This window comes from Aquarana catesbeiana, linkage group LG09, assembly GCF_042186555.1.
Source record: "Aquarana catesbeiana isolate 2022-GZ linkage group LG09, ASM4218655v1, whole genome shotgun sequence".
NCBI lineage: Eukaryota > Metazoa > Chordata > Amphibia > Anura > Ranidae > Aquarana > Aquarana catesbeiana.
In genome coordinates, this window is record NC_133332.1 from 260,067,222 (window position 1) to 260,084,619 (window position 17,398).

At 46.1% G+C, this 17,398-nt stretch overlaps 1 protein-coding gene across 2 annotated transcripts in view; it reads left to right on the forward strand.

The window, feature by feature from the left end:
- LOC141108568 (SLIT-ROBO Rho GTPase-activating protein 3-like) overlaps nucleotides 1–17,398 on the forward strand; it is a 152,594-nt gene that overhangs the window by 35,146 nt on the left and 100,050 nt on the right. The window lies entirely within an intron of this gene.

The window sequence follows — 17,398 nt, forward strand, 5'->3', positions numbered from 1 at the left end:
TAGATCTGTTCCTGTTATCTTCTTACTGACAGGCAGGCTTGTCTTGTTACAGTATATACAGCTACCTGAAGAAAATTGCTGGTGTTCTTTTGATCCTATTAGTACCACAGTCAGGCAGCTAGACTATTTACAGTTAGTGCAGTGCATCCTGCTCACAGTGTTCAGCTAAAACTACAAGTTAGTGGGGTACGTCCACCTCAGTGTTCAGCTAAACCTAAAAGTTAGTGCGGTGCGTCCTGCTCACAGTGTTCAGCTAAAACTACAAGTTAGTGCTGTGCGTCCTGCTCAGTGTTCAGCTAAACTTACAAGTTAGTGTAGTGAGACCTCTGCACAGTGTTCATCTAAAGCTACAAGTTAGTGCAGTGCGTCCTGCTCAGTGTTCAGCTAGATCCGTTCCTGTTATCTTCTTACTGACAGGCAGGCTTGTCTTGTTACAGTATTTACAGCTACCTGAAGAAAATTGCTGGTGTCCTTTTGATCCTATTACTATCACAGTCAGGCAGCTAGACTATTTACAGTTAGTGCAGTGCGTCCTGCTCACAGTGTTCAGCTAAACCTACAAGTTAGTGTGGTGCGTCCACCTCACAGTGTTCAGCTAAACCTACAAGTTAGTGCGGTGCGTCCTGCTCACAGTGTTCAGCTAAACCTACAAGTTAATGCGGTGCGTCCTGCTCACAGTGTACAGCTAAACCTACAAGTTAGTGCTGTGCATCCTGCTCAGTGTTCAGCTAAACCTACAAGTTAGTGCGGTGCGTCCTGCTCACAGTGTACAGCTAAACCTACAAGTTAGTGGGGTGCGTCCTGCTCACAGTGTTCAACTAAACCTACAAGTTAGTGCGGTGCGTCCTGCTCACAGTGTACAGCTAAACCCACAAGTTAGTGCTGTGCGTCCTGCTCACAGTGTTCAGCTAAAACTACAAGTTAGTGCGGTGCGTCCTGCTCACAGTGTTCAGCTAAACCTACAAGTTAGTGCTGTGCGTCCTGCTCACAGTGTTCAGCTAAAACTACAAGTTAGTGTGGTGCATCCTCCTCACAGTGTCCAGCTAAACCTACAAGTTATTTTTTTGCGAGCTCTGCACACTGTTCAGCTAAAGCTACCTGTAGAAGGTTGGTGGTGTTCTCATACTACAGGCAGGCAGTTGATTTTGCTAGCTGCAGTATCAGTACATATATATATATATATATATATATATATATATAGATATATATATATATATCTATATATATATATATATATATATATATCCCAGCTTAGTGAAGCTACAGGCCATTAGTATGTCTGGAAGGCCAAGAAGGAGAGGCAGACAGTCACAAGCCAATAAGAGAGGGCAAGCAGGCTCTTTGTCTAGTGCTGGTCGTGGAGACGGTGCATCTTCATCAGCACGTGGCCGTGGGACACGCTTGGCCTTTTTTTCGGCAGCTGGCCGCGTTGAGCCGCAACATGTGGAAGACTTGGTCGAGTGGATGACCAAGCCGTCCTCATCCTCCTCATCCTCTCTCACCCATGCCCAGGGTACTTTGTCTGGCAAAGCAGCGGCCTCTTCCCTTGGCTCAATGTCATCAGTGACTCCTTCCCTAGCCCCACCATGTCCTCCTGAGGAGTCCCTCGAACTGTTTGACCACAGTGTTGGGTACATGCTCCAGGAGGATGCCCAGCGTTTGGAAGGCTCTGATGATGATACTGAGCTTGATGAAGGCAGTAACGTGAGCACGGACAGAGGGGGTGCCCAAGAAGGACAGCAATCTGGCAGTCATGCTCCCCCTGCTGCAGCATACTGCCAGGTTTGCTCCAGTGATGAGGAGGGAGGGGATGGTGAGGTCACTGACGTGGGTGCCTGAGAGGAGGAGGAGGAGGAGGCGGCACATCACCAACGAGGCAGGATGCCCTCCAGGGGCCAGCCTAAGGGCAGCACCTTGACTGCATCACACCCCAAAGCTCCACATGTGCAGGGCGCTGCAGTCTCTGCGCGTTATTCAAAAAGTTCTTTGGTGTGGGCCTTTTTTGAGACGAGTGCATCAGATCGCACCGCTGCTATTTGCAACATATGTCTCAAGCGTATCTCGCGTGGCCAAAACATCTCCCGATTGGGTACCACATGCTTGACCAGACATATGTTGACCTGCCATGCAGTTCGTTGGCAAGCGTATCTAAAAGACCCACACCAGAGAACAAAGAGGACCTCTCCTTGCTCCTCATCAGCTGAGATCTCCAACCCCACTATACCTTCAGTCCTCTCTGAGACCTGCACTGAGAGGAATGAAGGTGTAGAATTAGGTGTGTCACAGCCAAGTACTTGTGGGCAATCTGCTTTTGGTACACCGACGTCAGATTGTACCAGGCAAATTTCCCTGCCCCAGCTGCTGCACCGCCGAAAGAAGTTTGCTCCCAGCCATCCACATACCCAGCGGTTGAATGCTAGCTTGGCAAAATTACTAGCACTTCAACTGCTGCCTTTTCAGTTGGTAGACTCTGCCCCCTTCCGTGAGTTTGTGGAATGTGCGGTTCCTCAGTGGCAGGTACCCAAACGCCACTTTTTCTCACGGAAGGCGATTCCGGCTCTCTACCGGCATGTGGAAGGCAATGTCCATGCCTCGCTGGACAGGGCGGTCAGCGGTAAGGTGCATATTACCGCTGACTCATGGTCCAGCAGGCATGGACAGGGATGTTACCTAAGTTTCACGGCGCATTGGGTGACTCTGCTGGCAGCTGGGAAGGATGCAGGACAAGGTGCAGTAGTGTTGGAGGTTGTTCCGCCACCACGCCTCCAAAATGCTAATGATTGTGACACACCTCTCTCCTCCACCCCCTCCTCTTCTTCTTCCTCCATGGCCTCTTCCTGTGCTTTGTCCTTGGAACCAGCGGTGCTCCGTAGCCATTCAAGGGGCTACGCAAGTATGTAGGCCAAAAGATGCCATGCGGGGCTTGAGCTGGTGTGCTTGGGGGACAGGAGCCACACTGGGGCAGAGGTTCTGTCAGCTCTGCAGGGGCAGGTTCAGAGGTGATTGACGCCAGGCCAACTTAAGGCAGGAATGGTGGTTTGTGACAATGGCACCAACCTCCTCTCTGCCCTCCGACAGGGACAAATGACCCATGTGCCCTGTTTGGCTCACGTCCTTAACTTGGTGGTGCAGCGGTTCTTGGGCAGGTACCCGGGCTTACAGGATGTCCTGAGGCAGGCCAGGAAAGTCTGTGTGCATTTCCGCCGGTCATATAATGCCAATGCTCGGCTGACGGACCTCCAAAAGGAGTTTAACCTGCCCAAGAACCGCCTAATCTGTGACATGCCCACCAGGTGGAACTCAACGTTGGCCATGCTGCAGCGGCTGCACACACAGCAGAGGGCCATCAATGAGTACCTGTGCGACTATGGCACCAGGACAGGGTCAGGGGAGCTTGGTTTTTTTTCCCCACACCAGTGGGCCATGATCAGGGATGCATGCACTGTCCTGTCACCATTTGAGGAGGCCACGAGGATGGTGAGCAGTGACAGTGCATGCATCAGTGACACTGTCCCCCTTGTCCACCTGTTGGAGCACACGCTGCGTGGAATAATGGACAGGGCACTTGAGGCAGAACAGAGGCAGGAAGAGGAGGACTTCCTTAGCTCTCAAGGCCCCCTTTATCCAGACAGTGTTCCTGCGTGCCCGCCGATCACACAGGAAGAGGACGAGGAGGAGGAGGAGGAGGAGGAAGATTGTGTCGGTATGGAGGTGGAGCCTGGCACTCAGCATCAGCAGCAGTCTTTAAGGGATCAGTCCCAAGAAACACATGGACTTGTACGTGGCTGGGAGGAGGTGGCTGCAGACCATGTCGTCCTTAGTGACCCAGAGGACTCCGGACCAAATGCCTCAGCAAACCTACGCTGCATGGCCTCCCTGATCCTGCAAAGCCTGCGTAAGGATCCTCGTATTCGTGGTATCAAGGAGAAGGACCAATACTGGCTGGCAACCCTCCTTGATCCACATTACAAGGGTAAGGTTGCGGACCTTATCTTGCCATCGCAGAGGGAGCAGAGGATGAAACATCTTCGGGAGGCCTTGCAGAAAGGTCTGTGCAACGCGTTCCCAGAGACTGGGAGGTTACAAACTCCTGTTTCTGGACAACGTGTTGCTGAGGCTTCGGTCAGTCAAAGAAGGAGCGGTGGAGAAGGTGGCCGTCTGACCGATGCGTTCAGACAATTTTTTGGTCCGCAGCCCCAAGGTATGATCGGTTCCAGCAACCATCGCCAGCGTCTGTTTTACATGGTGCAGGAATACCTAGGGGCAAGATCTGACTTGGACACCTTTCCCACTGAAAATCCTCTGGGTTACTGGGTCTTGAGGATGGATCACTGGCCAGAGCTTGCACAGTATGCAATTGAGCTACTGGCCTGTCCTGCATCCAGCGTTCTTTCGGAACGCACATTCAGTGCTGCTGGAGGCTTTGTAACCGATCACAGGGTGCGTCTGTCCACCGACTCGGTCGATCGACTGACCTTCATAAAAATGAATCAGTCTTGGATCACCACCAGCTACCAAGCACCTGATGCTGATGTAACCGAATAATTTTTTTTGAAATCTCAGATCCCTTCAAAGACTGCCTATGCTGATGCTGAGTGACTATCCCTGAGTAATTATCCTCTTCCTCCTCAATCATCACACTGATAGCTTGTAAGAACATTTTTGGTTCTGGGCGCCACCACCAAGTGCCTAAGGCCCAATTTTTCAGCCCCTGTTTAACAGGGGCGTGTAATTACAATTTTTGATGCAATACTTTGCAGCAGGGCTCGTTTCTGTGCTACAACTAGAGTATCTGTGAGGGGTTGCAGTGTTGTGGCACCAGCACCAGTGCCTAAGGCCTAATTTTTCAGCCCCTGTTCAACAGGGGCATGTAATTACAATTCTTGATCTAATATTTCACAGCAGGGCCCATTTCTGCACCCACCAAGAGCGAGTGAGGACTTACAGTGCTGTGGCACCACCACCACCAAAGGCCCAATTTTTCTGCCCTTGTTCAACAGGGGCATGTAATTACAATTCTTGATCTAATATTTCACAGCAGGGCCCTGTGAGGGCTTACAGTCTTGTGGCCACAACAACACCTAAGGCCCAAATTTCTGCTGAGTATATAGAGCAGGCCCCTACTTTCAAACATCTAACTTACAAATGACTCCTACTTGCAAACGGAAGGAGACAACAGGAAGTGAGATGAAATCTACCCCTAGGAAGGGAAATTCTCTCCTGTAAGAGTTTAATATGGGAAAAACATTTCTCCTTTCCACTGATGCTTTCCAATCCTTGTTCCACAAAAAAAAACAAATTTTCAAAAAACATTTGTCATTGGGACAAAAAGTGAGGTGAAATCTTCTGAAGAGGAGGACAGACCGCAAAACAAATGTCACAGGGGTGATAACCCTTCCCTATGTTTTCCAAAAAGCTTAAAAAAGATTTTTTGGCTGGAGCTAAACACGTTAAAAATGTACCCGTTCAAAATTACAAACAGATTCTACTTAACAACAAACCTACAGTCCCTGTCTTGTTTGCACCGCCTGTATACTGCTGTTCAGAGTATATAGAGCCTGGTGGCCCCACACCTTTCCTTATTTTAATTTGGGTGCGGGGTTCCCCTTAATATCCATACAAGACCCAAAGGGCCTGGTAATGGTCTGGGGGATACCCATGCCGTTTGTCTCACTGATTTTCATCCATATTGCCAGGACCCGACATTACATTAAACCCGCAAGCAGTTTTAAATGAGATTTTTTCCTTTTAAAAATGACATTTTGTGCAGGGACTGTTCTAAACACGGGAAACACGCGCCACTTTACAGGCATACTATAGACACACCCCAGGTACGATATGTAAAGGAATATTTCACTTTTTTTTTTTTTTTTACTTTAACCACTTCCCGCCCGCCCAATAGCGGATTGACGTCCGGGAAGTGGTTGTGTTATCCTGACTGGACGTCATATGACGTCCAGCAGGATAACATGCCGCAGCGCGCCCCCGGGGGCGCGCATCGCGGCGATCGGTGGAGCGGTGTGTCAGTCTGACACACCGCTACACTGATCTTGGTAAAAAGCCTCCGGCGGAGGCTCTTTACCACGTGATCAGCCGTGTCCAATCACGGCTGATCACGCTGTCAATAGGAAGAGCCGTTGATCGGCTCTTCCTCACTCGCGTCTGACAGACGCAAGTAGAGGAGAGCCGATCGGCAGCTCTCCTGGCAGGGGGGGTCTGCGCTGATTGTTTATCAGCGCAGCCCCCCCTCAGATCACCCCACTGGACTACCAGGGATGCCACTAGGACCACCAGGGAAGGGGCAACGTGGATGGCCAGGTATGTACCCCATGGCCATCCACATGTGCCCAATCTGTGCCAATCAGTGCCCACAAATGGGCACTGATTGGCACTATTATGTCCATGATATGCCCAGATCTGCCCAGCAATGCTCTATCAGTGCCACCTGTCATTGCCCATCTGTGCCACCTGTCATTGCCCATCTGTGCCACCTGTCATTGCCCATCTGTGCCACCTGTCATTGCCCATCAGTGCCCATCAGTGCCCACCTATCAGTGCCCATCAGTGCCACACATACGTACCCATCAGTACCACCCATATATACCAATCAATGCCACCTACGAGTGCCCATCAGTGCCGCCTATGTGTGCCCATCGGTGCCACCTATGAGTGCCCATCAGTGCCGCATACCAGTGCCACCTATCAGTGCCCATCAGTGCCACCTATCAGTGCCCATCAGTGCCGCCTATCATTGCCCATCATCAGTGCCCGTTAGTGCCACCTCATTGGTGCCACCTCATCCGTGCCCATCAGTGCCGCCGTATCAGTGCCCATCTGTGCCGCCGTATCAGTGCCCATTATTGAAGGAGAAAGCGTACTTATTTACAAAAAAATTTAACAGAAACAAAGAAAAACTTGTTTTTTTTCGAAATTTTTGGTCTTTTTTTATTTGTTGCGCAAAAAATAAAAACCGCAGAGGTGATCAAATACCACCAAAAGAAAGCTCTATTTGTGGGAACAAAATGATAAAAAATTTGTTTGGGTACAGTGTAGCATGACCACGCAATTGTCATTCAAATTGCAACAGCGCTGAAAGGTGAAAATTGGGCTGGGCGGGAAGGTGTCTAAGTGCCTGGTATTGAAGTGGTTAAGCATCATTAAAATCACTGCTCTCGCAAAAACGGACGTTTTTAAAAGTTTTTTTTGCATCGATACAAGTCCCCTGGGGTAGGACCCGGGTCCCCAAACCCTTTTTAGGACAATACCATGCAAATTAGCCTTTAAAATGAGCACTTTTGATTTCGAACGTTTGAGTCCCATAGACGTCAATGGGGTTCTAACGTTCGTGCAAATTTTCGGTCCGTTCGCAGGTTCTGGTGCGAACCGAACCGGGGGGTGTTCGGCTCATCCCTAATGGACAGTAGAAAGAATGCCCCCCCCCTCCTTACAGGGGTGTTCAGAATGCCACCCTTAAAGACAGTTTAAAAGATATTTGGTGTCCTGTTACTGGCTTGGCCAAGTGGTGTTGGCCTTTGAACTATGAAGGCACCATCAAGGGGTCATCCATCAGCCACAGCTTAAAGAACCCATAGCAACTGGAACCCTCTGAAGGAAACCCAGGGTTCTACGAAACCCTGGTTGAGAATGGCTGCTCTAGACCGTATCTCACTTACATTTAAGTACAGTGCCTTGCAAAAGTATTCACCCTCTTGGCATTTTTCGTGTTTTGATACCTCACAACCTGGAATTAACATGGGTTGTTTGAGGATTTACATAATTTAATTTACAGAACATGCCCACAACTTTGAAGATAATTTTTTTTTTTTTTTATTGTGAAGCAAACAACAAATAGGACAAAATAACTGAAAAAGTCAATGTGCATAACTATTCTCCCCCCTGAAGTCAATACTTTGTAGAGCCACCTTTTGCGGCTATTACAGCTCCAAGTCGCTTTGGATAAGTCTCTATGAGCTTGCCACATCTTACCACTGGGATTTTTGCCTATTCCTCCTTGCAAAACTGCTTCAGCTCCTTCAAGTTGGATGGTTTACGCTTGTGAACAGCAATCTTTAAGTCTGACCACAGATTTTCTCAAGAATAGAGTATTTAGCACCATCCATCTTTCCCTCAACTCTGACCAGTTTCCCAGTCCCGACTGCTGAAAAACATCCCCACAGCATGATGCTGCCACCACCATGTTTGACTGTGGGGATGGTGTTCTTTGGGTGATGTGATGTGTTGGGTTTGCGCCAGACATAGCGTTTTCTTTGATGGCCAATAAGTTCAGTTTTAGTCTCATCAGACCAAAGCACCTTCCTCCATACATTTTGGGAGTCTCCCACATCCCTTTTCACAAACTCAAAACGTGCCATTTTGTTTTTTGCTGAAAGTAATGGCTTTCTTCTGGCCACTCTGCCATAAAGCCCAACTCTATGGAGTGTACGGCTTATTGTAGTCCTATGTACAGATACTCCAGTCTCTGCTGTTTAACTCTGCAGCTCTTCCGAGGTTACCTTAGGTCTCTGTGCTGCCTCTCTGATTAATGCCCTCCTTGCCTGGTCTGTGAGTTTTGGTGTGCGGCCGTCTCTCTTGGAAGGTTTGCTGTTGTGCCATGTTCTTTCCATTTGGTTATGATAGATTTGATGGTGCTCCTAGGGATCATCAAAGATTTTTATATTTTTTTTATAACCTAACCCTGACTTGTACTTCTAAACTCCATTGTCCTGTACTTGTTTGGAGAGCTCCTTGGTCTTCATGGCACTGTTTGGTTAGTGGTGCCTCTTGCTTACGTGCTGCAACCTCTGGGGCCTTTCAAAAAGGTGTGTATATGTAATGACAGATCATGTGACACTTAGATTGCACACAGGTGGACATCATTTCACTAGTTATGTGACTTCTGAAGGTAATTGGTTGCACCAGAGCTTTTTACGGGCTTCATAACAAAGAGGGTGATAACATACGCACATGCCAATTATCAGTTTTTTATTTAGGAAAAATAGTTTTATGTATATATTTTTATAATTTTACTTCACCAACTTAGACTATTGTGTTCTGATCCATCACATATAATTCAGATTAAAAAGACATTGAACTAAAGACTGTAATGTAACAAAATAGGTAAAAAGCCAAGGGGGTGAATACTTTTGCAAGGCACTGTATGGTTAGGGTCTTTATCTGTAGGGCCAGACAAGCTTGGACACGTTTTCTAGCATGTATATGTACATACAAATATTGTTTCCTGGCAAAAGTAAGTGTAACAATAAGTCACAAGGTGGTCATCCAACATCATTAAAGGTCTCTTTCAAGCAGAATATGTGTGACAAACAGATGTTACTGGATGTGCTGTCAATGCCATGTCACAGAAACACACAAAAACTAGCAATGACAATTGCACTACAGCTGAGGAGAAATACATCAAGCTTGCTTCTCTTCGAAACAGTAGATGTCCAGACCGTTATAAGCGTAGAACTAACAGAAAGCACTGGGACCCTGGCACACCTCTCTATAGACGTCTTATCAGAAGTTATCTTCATGGAGGAGTTATGACCGAAAGGCTATTCCTCCGAGATGAACACAAACCTATGCATAAACACGCAAAAAGGACTGGGATTCAGGAAATGGCAGTAGATATTCAGGGCTGACTAAGCCAAAATGGCATATCTTGATTCAAGTAGTTGTAAACCTCAGACATGAAATATGAACACAGCATATCCCTTGAGTGTCTCTATCCAGAGTACTAAGTGCCATTGCTGTCTGCTGCCTCTTTCCTCTGCTATCATGAGTCACTTCTGACAAATTTTCCTGACACCAAAAGCTGACAGGGGAGTGAGCTCCAACTAATTGACAGTAGAAGACAAAAAACTACCAGATCATCTCATAGGACCTATGTACTGGGTGAATGCACAGCCCAGTATAGGGAGGTGGTACCGACTCACCCGAAGGGTGGCTCCTATCTTGATATCCCAAACTCAGAAAAACATGCAAAAGTTCTTTAATAGTTTCAAGAATTCCAAAATGATGGTAAACAAACTACATGTAGTTTTAAAAACATTTAAAAGGATAATGTAGCCACTGGCACACAGACACACCCCGATCTAATGGCACTGAATGGATAATATGGCGGCAATGATCATGGCTGTGTCCAGTTCATATAACATGAAACAACTCGGGATCAGGGGGAAAGTATAGGGCAGGAACTGATAGTGGTGTCAGCACAGTAACAAGGCTATACACTCACACTACAGACCTCTGTCCACTCTGTTTCCCAAAATCAACCAAGTGGGATACATCCAATACTTATATGCTTCAGGACACATAGACGCTCTCCTCAAGTGAAGTACACGTAGACTTTAAGTGGGAAATCTAGGTTATGACCAGTTGAAGTCTATTGTAAGCTATACATATGATAGTTGCATAGATGGTGATGGAACTAGGGAGGTCCTCAGTAGGTGGTCAATCATCTAGTCCATGAAATGCAAATGAACACTGTTTATCAAAAGAACAGATTCTCCATTGCGGAGATGTGAAGGTTTAATTACAGTTGCAAAGCACAGGGATGGCTGCTGGAATTAGGCAGGGGGTCCCATGGTGTCTAAAGGTGATGAAACTGGTTCTCAGTGTATCGGATGCTGTGGGTCCCCACACCAAGAGGAACCGGCTCACTCAGTACATTCGCCCGACCCGGTGCTTCGGTAAAGCTCTACACTGTGCGTGCGGCGGGCGTAGTTCTCTCCTGAGCTATAGGGGGAGCCTCTATCAGTGTGAGGCTACTCTCTGATCTTTAAGTATCCTTCAGCTCGGCCGAGCTTCCTGGTAGGTGTGAGGGTGCCTCGCCAGCATACAGTGTGGGTAGGCTGACAGTCCAGGGTATCCCCGATGATGGATGGAGCTGCGGTACCTCCAAAAATCGAGTGACAGAAGGAGGCTCAGTTCATCAAGGGAAAAATGGGAGAGTGGGCAAGGCGTGCCAATGACATCTCGAGTGCACTGTGGCTGGTACACCTGATACACTGAGAACCAGTTTCATCACCTTTGAAAATAGGTGTATAGCCCTGTTACTGTGCTGACACCACTATCAGTTTCCTGCCCTATACTCTACCCCCTGATCCCGAGTTGTTTCATGTTATATGAACAGGACACAGCCACGATCATTGCTGGCGTATTATCCATTCAGTGCCATTAGATCAGGGTGTGTCTGTGTGCCAGTGGCTACTTTATCCTTTTAAATGTTTTTAAACTACATGTAGTCTGTTTACCATCATTTTGGAATTCTTGAAACTATTAAAGAATTTTTAAGCACTAAGGTGGCAGCCGCTGACTGCTCTGTCCCTTTATCCCATAGAACTACTCCGGTCTTTCCTCACCCCCTCCTTTTTTCCACTGATTGACAGCCTCAGCTCTGTTCCTGTGTGCTGTGTGAAGGGAGTGTGTCCCTTCCCTCCAATCAGCTCTCAGAGCTCTCCTCACTGATGTGACTTCAGTTTTCTACCTCCTGCTCTTCAGAGCTGAGAGATCCTATGTAAATTCTGCACTTTGAATGAATTTAGAGGAAAGACTGCTGTAGATAAACAGGTACAAATTACGTAGGAGGATTTGTTTCATCTCTGTGTATCACCTGAGGCTACTAGCTATATGTGAGGATTTACAACCACTTTAAACAAGAGGGTTTGTTTGTTAAGGGTTTGAGAATTGTAGATGAATGTATGCAGGCATTTATTTGCGGTGTTTAGCAGGTTTAGGGCTGCATTTCCTGCAAACAGAGAATGGTAATGATTTAGCGAAAATTGATGGCCTCCTTACTACTGGGAAGTACACAGACATTCTTATCCATCAGGTTATCCATCATGCAATACCATCAGGGAGTGATCTGATTCAGATTCGTTCTGAAGCATGGCAATGACCCTAAACACATGGCCAAAAAAAAAAAGAACTACCTCATTGGAGAGAAGAACAAAGAACTGACACCTACCTCTTGGAAACCATAGTTTATTTCCAAAATATATCACAGCAAACAAGTAGATAAGCCTTTCTCAACCATTTCAACATAGAGGAACCCTTGAAAAACCTTCCCAGCCTCAAAAATTATTATAATTACAACTCATTATATACAATGTTTATTGGTGGGATGGTCAGTGGGAAGGATGCTCTTTACACTTGTGGTAATTGGGAATAATTATCCCCTTACAGAAAGCTAAAAAGATCAATGCAGAAGGGATGAGGTGGCGAATGCTATATGTATACCTAGGTCGGACAAAAAAATACTAAAAACCAATGGTGTCAGTGGGAACTTATCTGAGAGCCAGAAATTGTTTGTTGCTCAAGAAACCCCTAGCAACCTTTGGAGGAACCCTAGTTGAGAAACCCTGATTTAGAACATAAAAGAAACAATTTTTGTTATTGGTGCTCTTGATATCCCTAAAAAGTGATAACATGCACCTATGCCCATGAAAGGCCCTCAACATTGCACCCAAGCCATCTGCGTCCTATTGTGGAAATTTCCCTTCACTTCCTGTCCCATACCCAAACCAGGAAGTGAGAGGCAATCCCTTCAAAGTGAGGGAATACTTGGTTGTTACCAGGGTCACCAGAACTAGGGTCAGAAGATTTCCCCTCTATTCCTGTTCTGGTGACAACAGAAAAGTTGGGATTGTGTTCCACTTTTAATCTAAACTGAAGAAACAGAGAGGGTGGATCTCCCTAACGTGGTGTTCCAATCCCTCTCCATTTTATCCAAAACTAGAAAAAAAAAGTTTTGCCTTTTTATACTTCTTTTTAAAAGGACGCCTATAAAAATGTGGGTCCTGCTTAAGTCTTTGTCAAGAGGAGTTTGAATCCTTTCCCAATTTTTGGCTTGACGTTCACTTTAAAGCCAAACTCTGGGCACACAAACATGCATTCAAATATATCCCTCAATAGCCACAAGGGATCTGAATCTACTTTGAAACCCCAGATATTACCTTGTAAAAGTACCAGAAACATCATCACTGTGCTGCACAGGCTGTGCAGAGAGCAGAACTGTGGGAGGGACCAGAGCACCGCACTAATTACACCACAATATGTAAGCCAGTGGTTGGCAACCCACCACCGCTAAGTGTTCGTCCCGCCAGTGCACGTGATGAATTCATGTGCACTTGGTCCGCGGACATTTTAACCCTGGTCGGCTTTCTTGGGATAAAAACCAATGAGGCTAAGAAGCTGCTCTGTTATCCCAAGCAGCGGAAGGGGACCTCCGTCGTCCGCCGTCGTCCGCTGCTCTCCCGGGCTTTGGTCAAATAGCAGGAGGAATCTGCGCCACACGGTGTAATTAGGGTGTGCCTAGGCACACCCTGCACACCCCGTGCGCACGCCTATGGATCCAATGCGATCCATCTACAACGGTTCTCTCCTCTCAGGACAGGGGGAGCAGCAGCGTGGGAAGGTAAGTATAACATGTTTGATATTTTAAAAAAAATATATCGTTTACAACCGCTTTAAAGAAGACGTGGAGGTGTTTCCGCTAATAGCCAATTAGATGCATTATTGTAATTAGGAATAATTTGATTAGCTTCTATAACAACTATACTTTGCTTACATTTTTACATATTATTATTTTTCTGTTCTTTATCATTAATGTGGTGAGAATTTATTATTTAACATCTTGTGCAATATAGTGAAATAAGGGAGAAACATTCAACCAAAGGGGAAGGTCATTTAGAACCAAGCCCAAAACAAATATTTTCACTCACACAGCACTTTCTTTTACATAAAAAAAAAAAAAGATTTAATACGTTATAGACTCAGCAGACGTTTTATTTCAAATGCTGCCTTATACATTGACATACCTCCTCAGTCTTTCCAGACAATATGGTCACTTGCTGACCCCATCCACAAGCACTTTAACTCTACAATAAGACACAGAAGTTGAATCCAGCACAATTTTGATTCAGATAATTGCAGTATAGAGGATCTTTCTCCAGTCTTTTGAAGTGAAAGAAGACAATGAAGTTCCCAAACCCTGTCTCTGCGAAGCACTAATCCTGACTTAGAGAACATAGAAGAAACAGAAGGGGTCTAGCTAGTACTGGACTAACTAGCACTAAATTGGAGGGAGCGCACAGGGAGATGCCAAATAACATAAGTAAACTAAATGCATTCCCGCTAAACTACCACTTGTGTTCAGCATACTACAGGACATAAAAAACTTGATGCTGTACATGAAACACAACAGAGTTGACTGTTAACCAGTAAAAACTTGTTGCTAGCCAGTGCCACATTTAAATGTATTCCCTTGTATGAAGTGGTGGCTGGTGGTATATTTTTTTGATTGGTGGCGGCAATCCGTTTACAGACACCCCCCCCCTCCCAGCGTTCGTTTGGATTCCCCAAAACCAGGCACACACCCCTCCCCCCGGTCTGTCGATCGATCCCCGCACTTACCTACCCCTTCTAGGTCGCGGGCTTCCTCCTGCATCTCCTCCTTCGCCTTTACGGCGGTGCGGCTTCCCCTGCGTCCCTCCCTCCTCCTCGGTGGCCAATAGGATCACTTCTCCTCTTGGCCAATTGGGTCTCAGGATCTGCTTCCTGAGCCGGGATTGGCCGGGAGGAGAATCGGGAAGACAATGGCGAATATTAATTCGCTATTGTCAAACAACTGGGTGGGCTGGGGGCGCAGTGCTCTGTGCCCCCTAGCCCACCCTTTTTTGAGGCCAATTGGAGCTTCAGGCTCTAATCATGTGCTTCTAAAAAAAAAAAAAAAACCCAGATTGGAATCTATTCGTCCAGCGCCCTGCATGTAAATTAGGGGGGCGGCGCCCCTATGTCCCGTAGGGACGGACAGCCACTGGCTCTGTTCCTCTTAGCATTTCAAAGTAATTTTTTATGGAGTATACAGTTGGATTTGGCATTTGACCTCAACCCTTCCCTTCAGTCTTGCACAGTTGTACAGGCTCCTCTCTTGTACTGTAATTTCTTACTCTGATTTCACTGCACACTGTGAGCTTTCTTCAATCATGGAGGCTCAGCTTCACATGTGGACATTACTTTGAGTGGGCTGCATGCAGTCCGCCTAGAAATTCCTGCTCCTTTAGAGTGACGCCCACCCATGAAGGCTTTTTTGTTTGTTTTTTATAACGCCTTCCAAGAGCCAGTCCACTACTTGCATCAGGGCTGAGGGCTCTTGAGAGGAGTACTGAGTAAGGAAGCTTTGTGCAGGCCTCTCCCACCAGCCATGATCTGCCTGCATTAACAGGGGGAGGGAGGAACCGGGAAGGGCATAATATAGGCAGACTGGACTTCAGCTTTAATTTTGGCCTACTGGGCTCTAACAGTTAATACCTTTGTGACTTTTCTGGAGCACTAAGGTGCAATGGATACAGGGTACTTCAAGTAAGGCTTTCTAGGATATATATTGTATGTAAAAAAAGGCATCTACAGAAGACTTTGGTTTTTAGTAAATATTGTTGTTTTAGGTCTTAAAGCATCCCATGGTGATCTGGAATACTTGCCTTTTAGGCTAGCCTCTCTCAACCTTTTTTAACCATGGACGGACCCTTGCAATAATATTCAGGTCTCAGGAAACCCCTGCTAAAAATAATTTTATGTACAAGCCACAAACATAAGCCACATCACATTGGTGTTTAATGGGAAGTGGTCCCCTTACACTGGTGGTCAGTGGGAAGACTGTTCTTTACATTGGTGGCCAGTGGGAAGAATGTTTCTTACATTGGTGGTCAGTAGGAAGAATGTTCCCTATGTTGGTATTCAGTGGGAAGAATGCTCCTTACATTGGTGGCCAGTAGGAAGAATGCTCCTTACATTAGTGGTCAGTGGGAAGAATGTTCCTTACATTGGTGGCCAGTAGGAAGACTGCTCCTTACATTGGTGGCCAGTGGGAAGAGTACTCCTTACATTGGTGGTTAGTAGGAAGACTGCTCCTTACATTGGTGGCCAGTGGGAAGAATGCTCCTTACATTGGTGGCCAGTGGGAAGAATGTCCCTTACATTGGTAGTCAGTGGGAAGAAAGTTACTTATATTAATGGTCAGTAAGAAGAATGTCACTTACATTGGTGGTCAGTGGGACGAATGTTACTTACATTGGTGGTCAGTGGGAAGAATGCTACTTACATTGGTGGCTAGTGGGAAGAATATTCCTTACGATAGTGGTCAGTGGGAAGTATGTTCTTTACACTAGTGGCCAGTGGGAAGAATGTTCCTTACATTGGCGGTCATTGGGAAGAATGTTCCTTACATTGGTGGTTAGTGGGAAGAATGTTCCTTACATTGGTGGTTAGTGGGAAGAGTGCTCCTTACGTTGGTGGCCAGTGGGAAGAAGGCTCCTCACATTGGTGGCCAGTGGGAAGAATTTACCTTACATTGGTAGTTAGTGGGAAGAATGTTCCTTACATTAGTGGTCTGTGAAAAGAATGTCCCTTACATTGATGGTCAGTAGGAAAAATTGTTCCTTACATTGGTGGTCAGTGGGAAGAATGCTTCTTACATTGATGGTCAGTAGGAAGAATGTTCCTTTCATTGGTAGTCAATTGGAGGAATATTCCTTACATTGGTTTCCAGTAGGAAGAATGTTCCTTAACATTGTTAGTGGGAAGAATGTTCCTTACATGGGTGATCAGTGGGAAGAATGTTCCTTACATTAGTAGTCAGTGGGAAGAATGTTCCTTACATTAGTGGTCAGTAGAAAGAATGTTCCTTATTCTGGTGGTCACATAGTTACATAGTTAGTCAGGTTGAAAAAAGACACAAGTCCATCCAGTCCAACCATAAAAAAACAAAAAAAAAAAACAAAAAAAAAAAAACGTACAATCCAATATACCCAATACTATACCCACAGTTGATCTAGAGGAAGGCAAAAAACCCCAGAAGAGCATGCTCCAATTTGCTACAGCAGGGGAAAAAAATTCCTTCCTGATCCCAGAGAGGCAATCGGATTTTCCCTGGATCAACTGTACCTATAAATGTCAGTACCCAGTTATATTATGTACATTTAGGAAAGTATCCAGGCCTTTCTTAAAGCAATCTACTGAGCTGGCCAGAACCAACTCTGGAGGGAGTCTATTCCACATTTTCACAGCTCTTACTGTGAAGAAACCTTTCCGTATTTGGAGATGAAATCTCTTTTCCTCCAGTCGTAAAGAGTGCCCCCTTGTCCTTTGTGTTGACCGTAAAGTGAATAACTCAACACCAAGTTCACTATATGGACCCCTTATATATTTAAACATGTTGATCATATCCCCCCTTATTCTCCTCTTCTCAAGAGTGAACAAATTCAGTTCCTCTGGTCAGTAGAAAAAATTTTCCTTATATTGGTGGTCAGTGGGAAGAATGTTCCCTACAGTGGTAGTAGGTGGGAAGAATGCCGTCCAGATCATTGGTCCCAGTGGTTACTTAACCAACAAAAGAGAG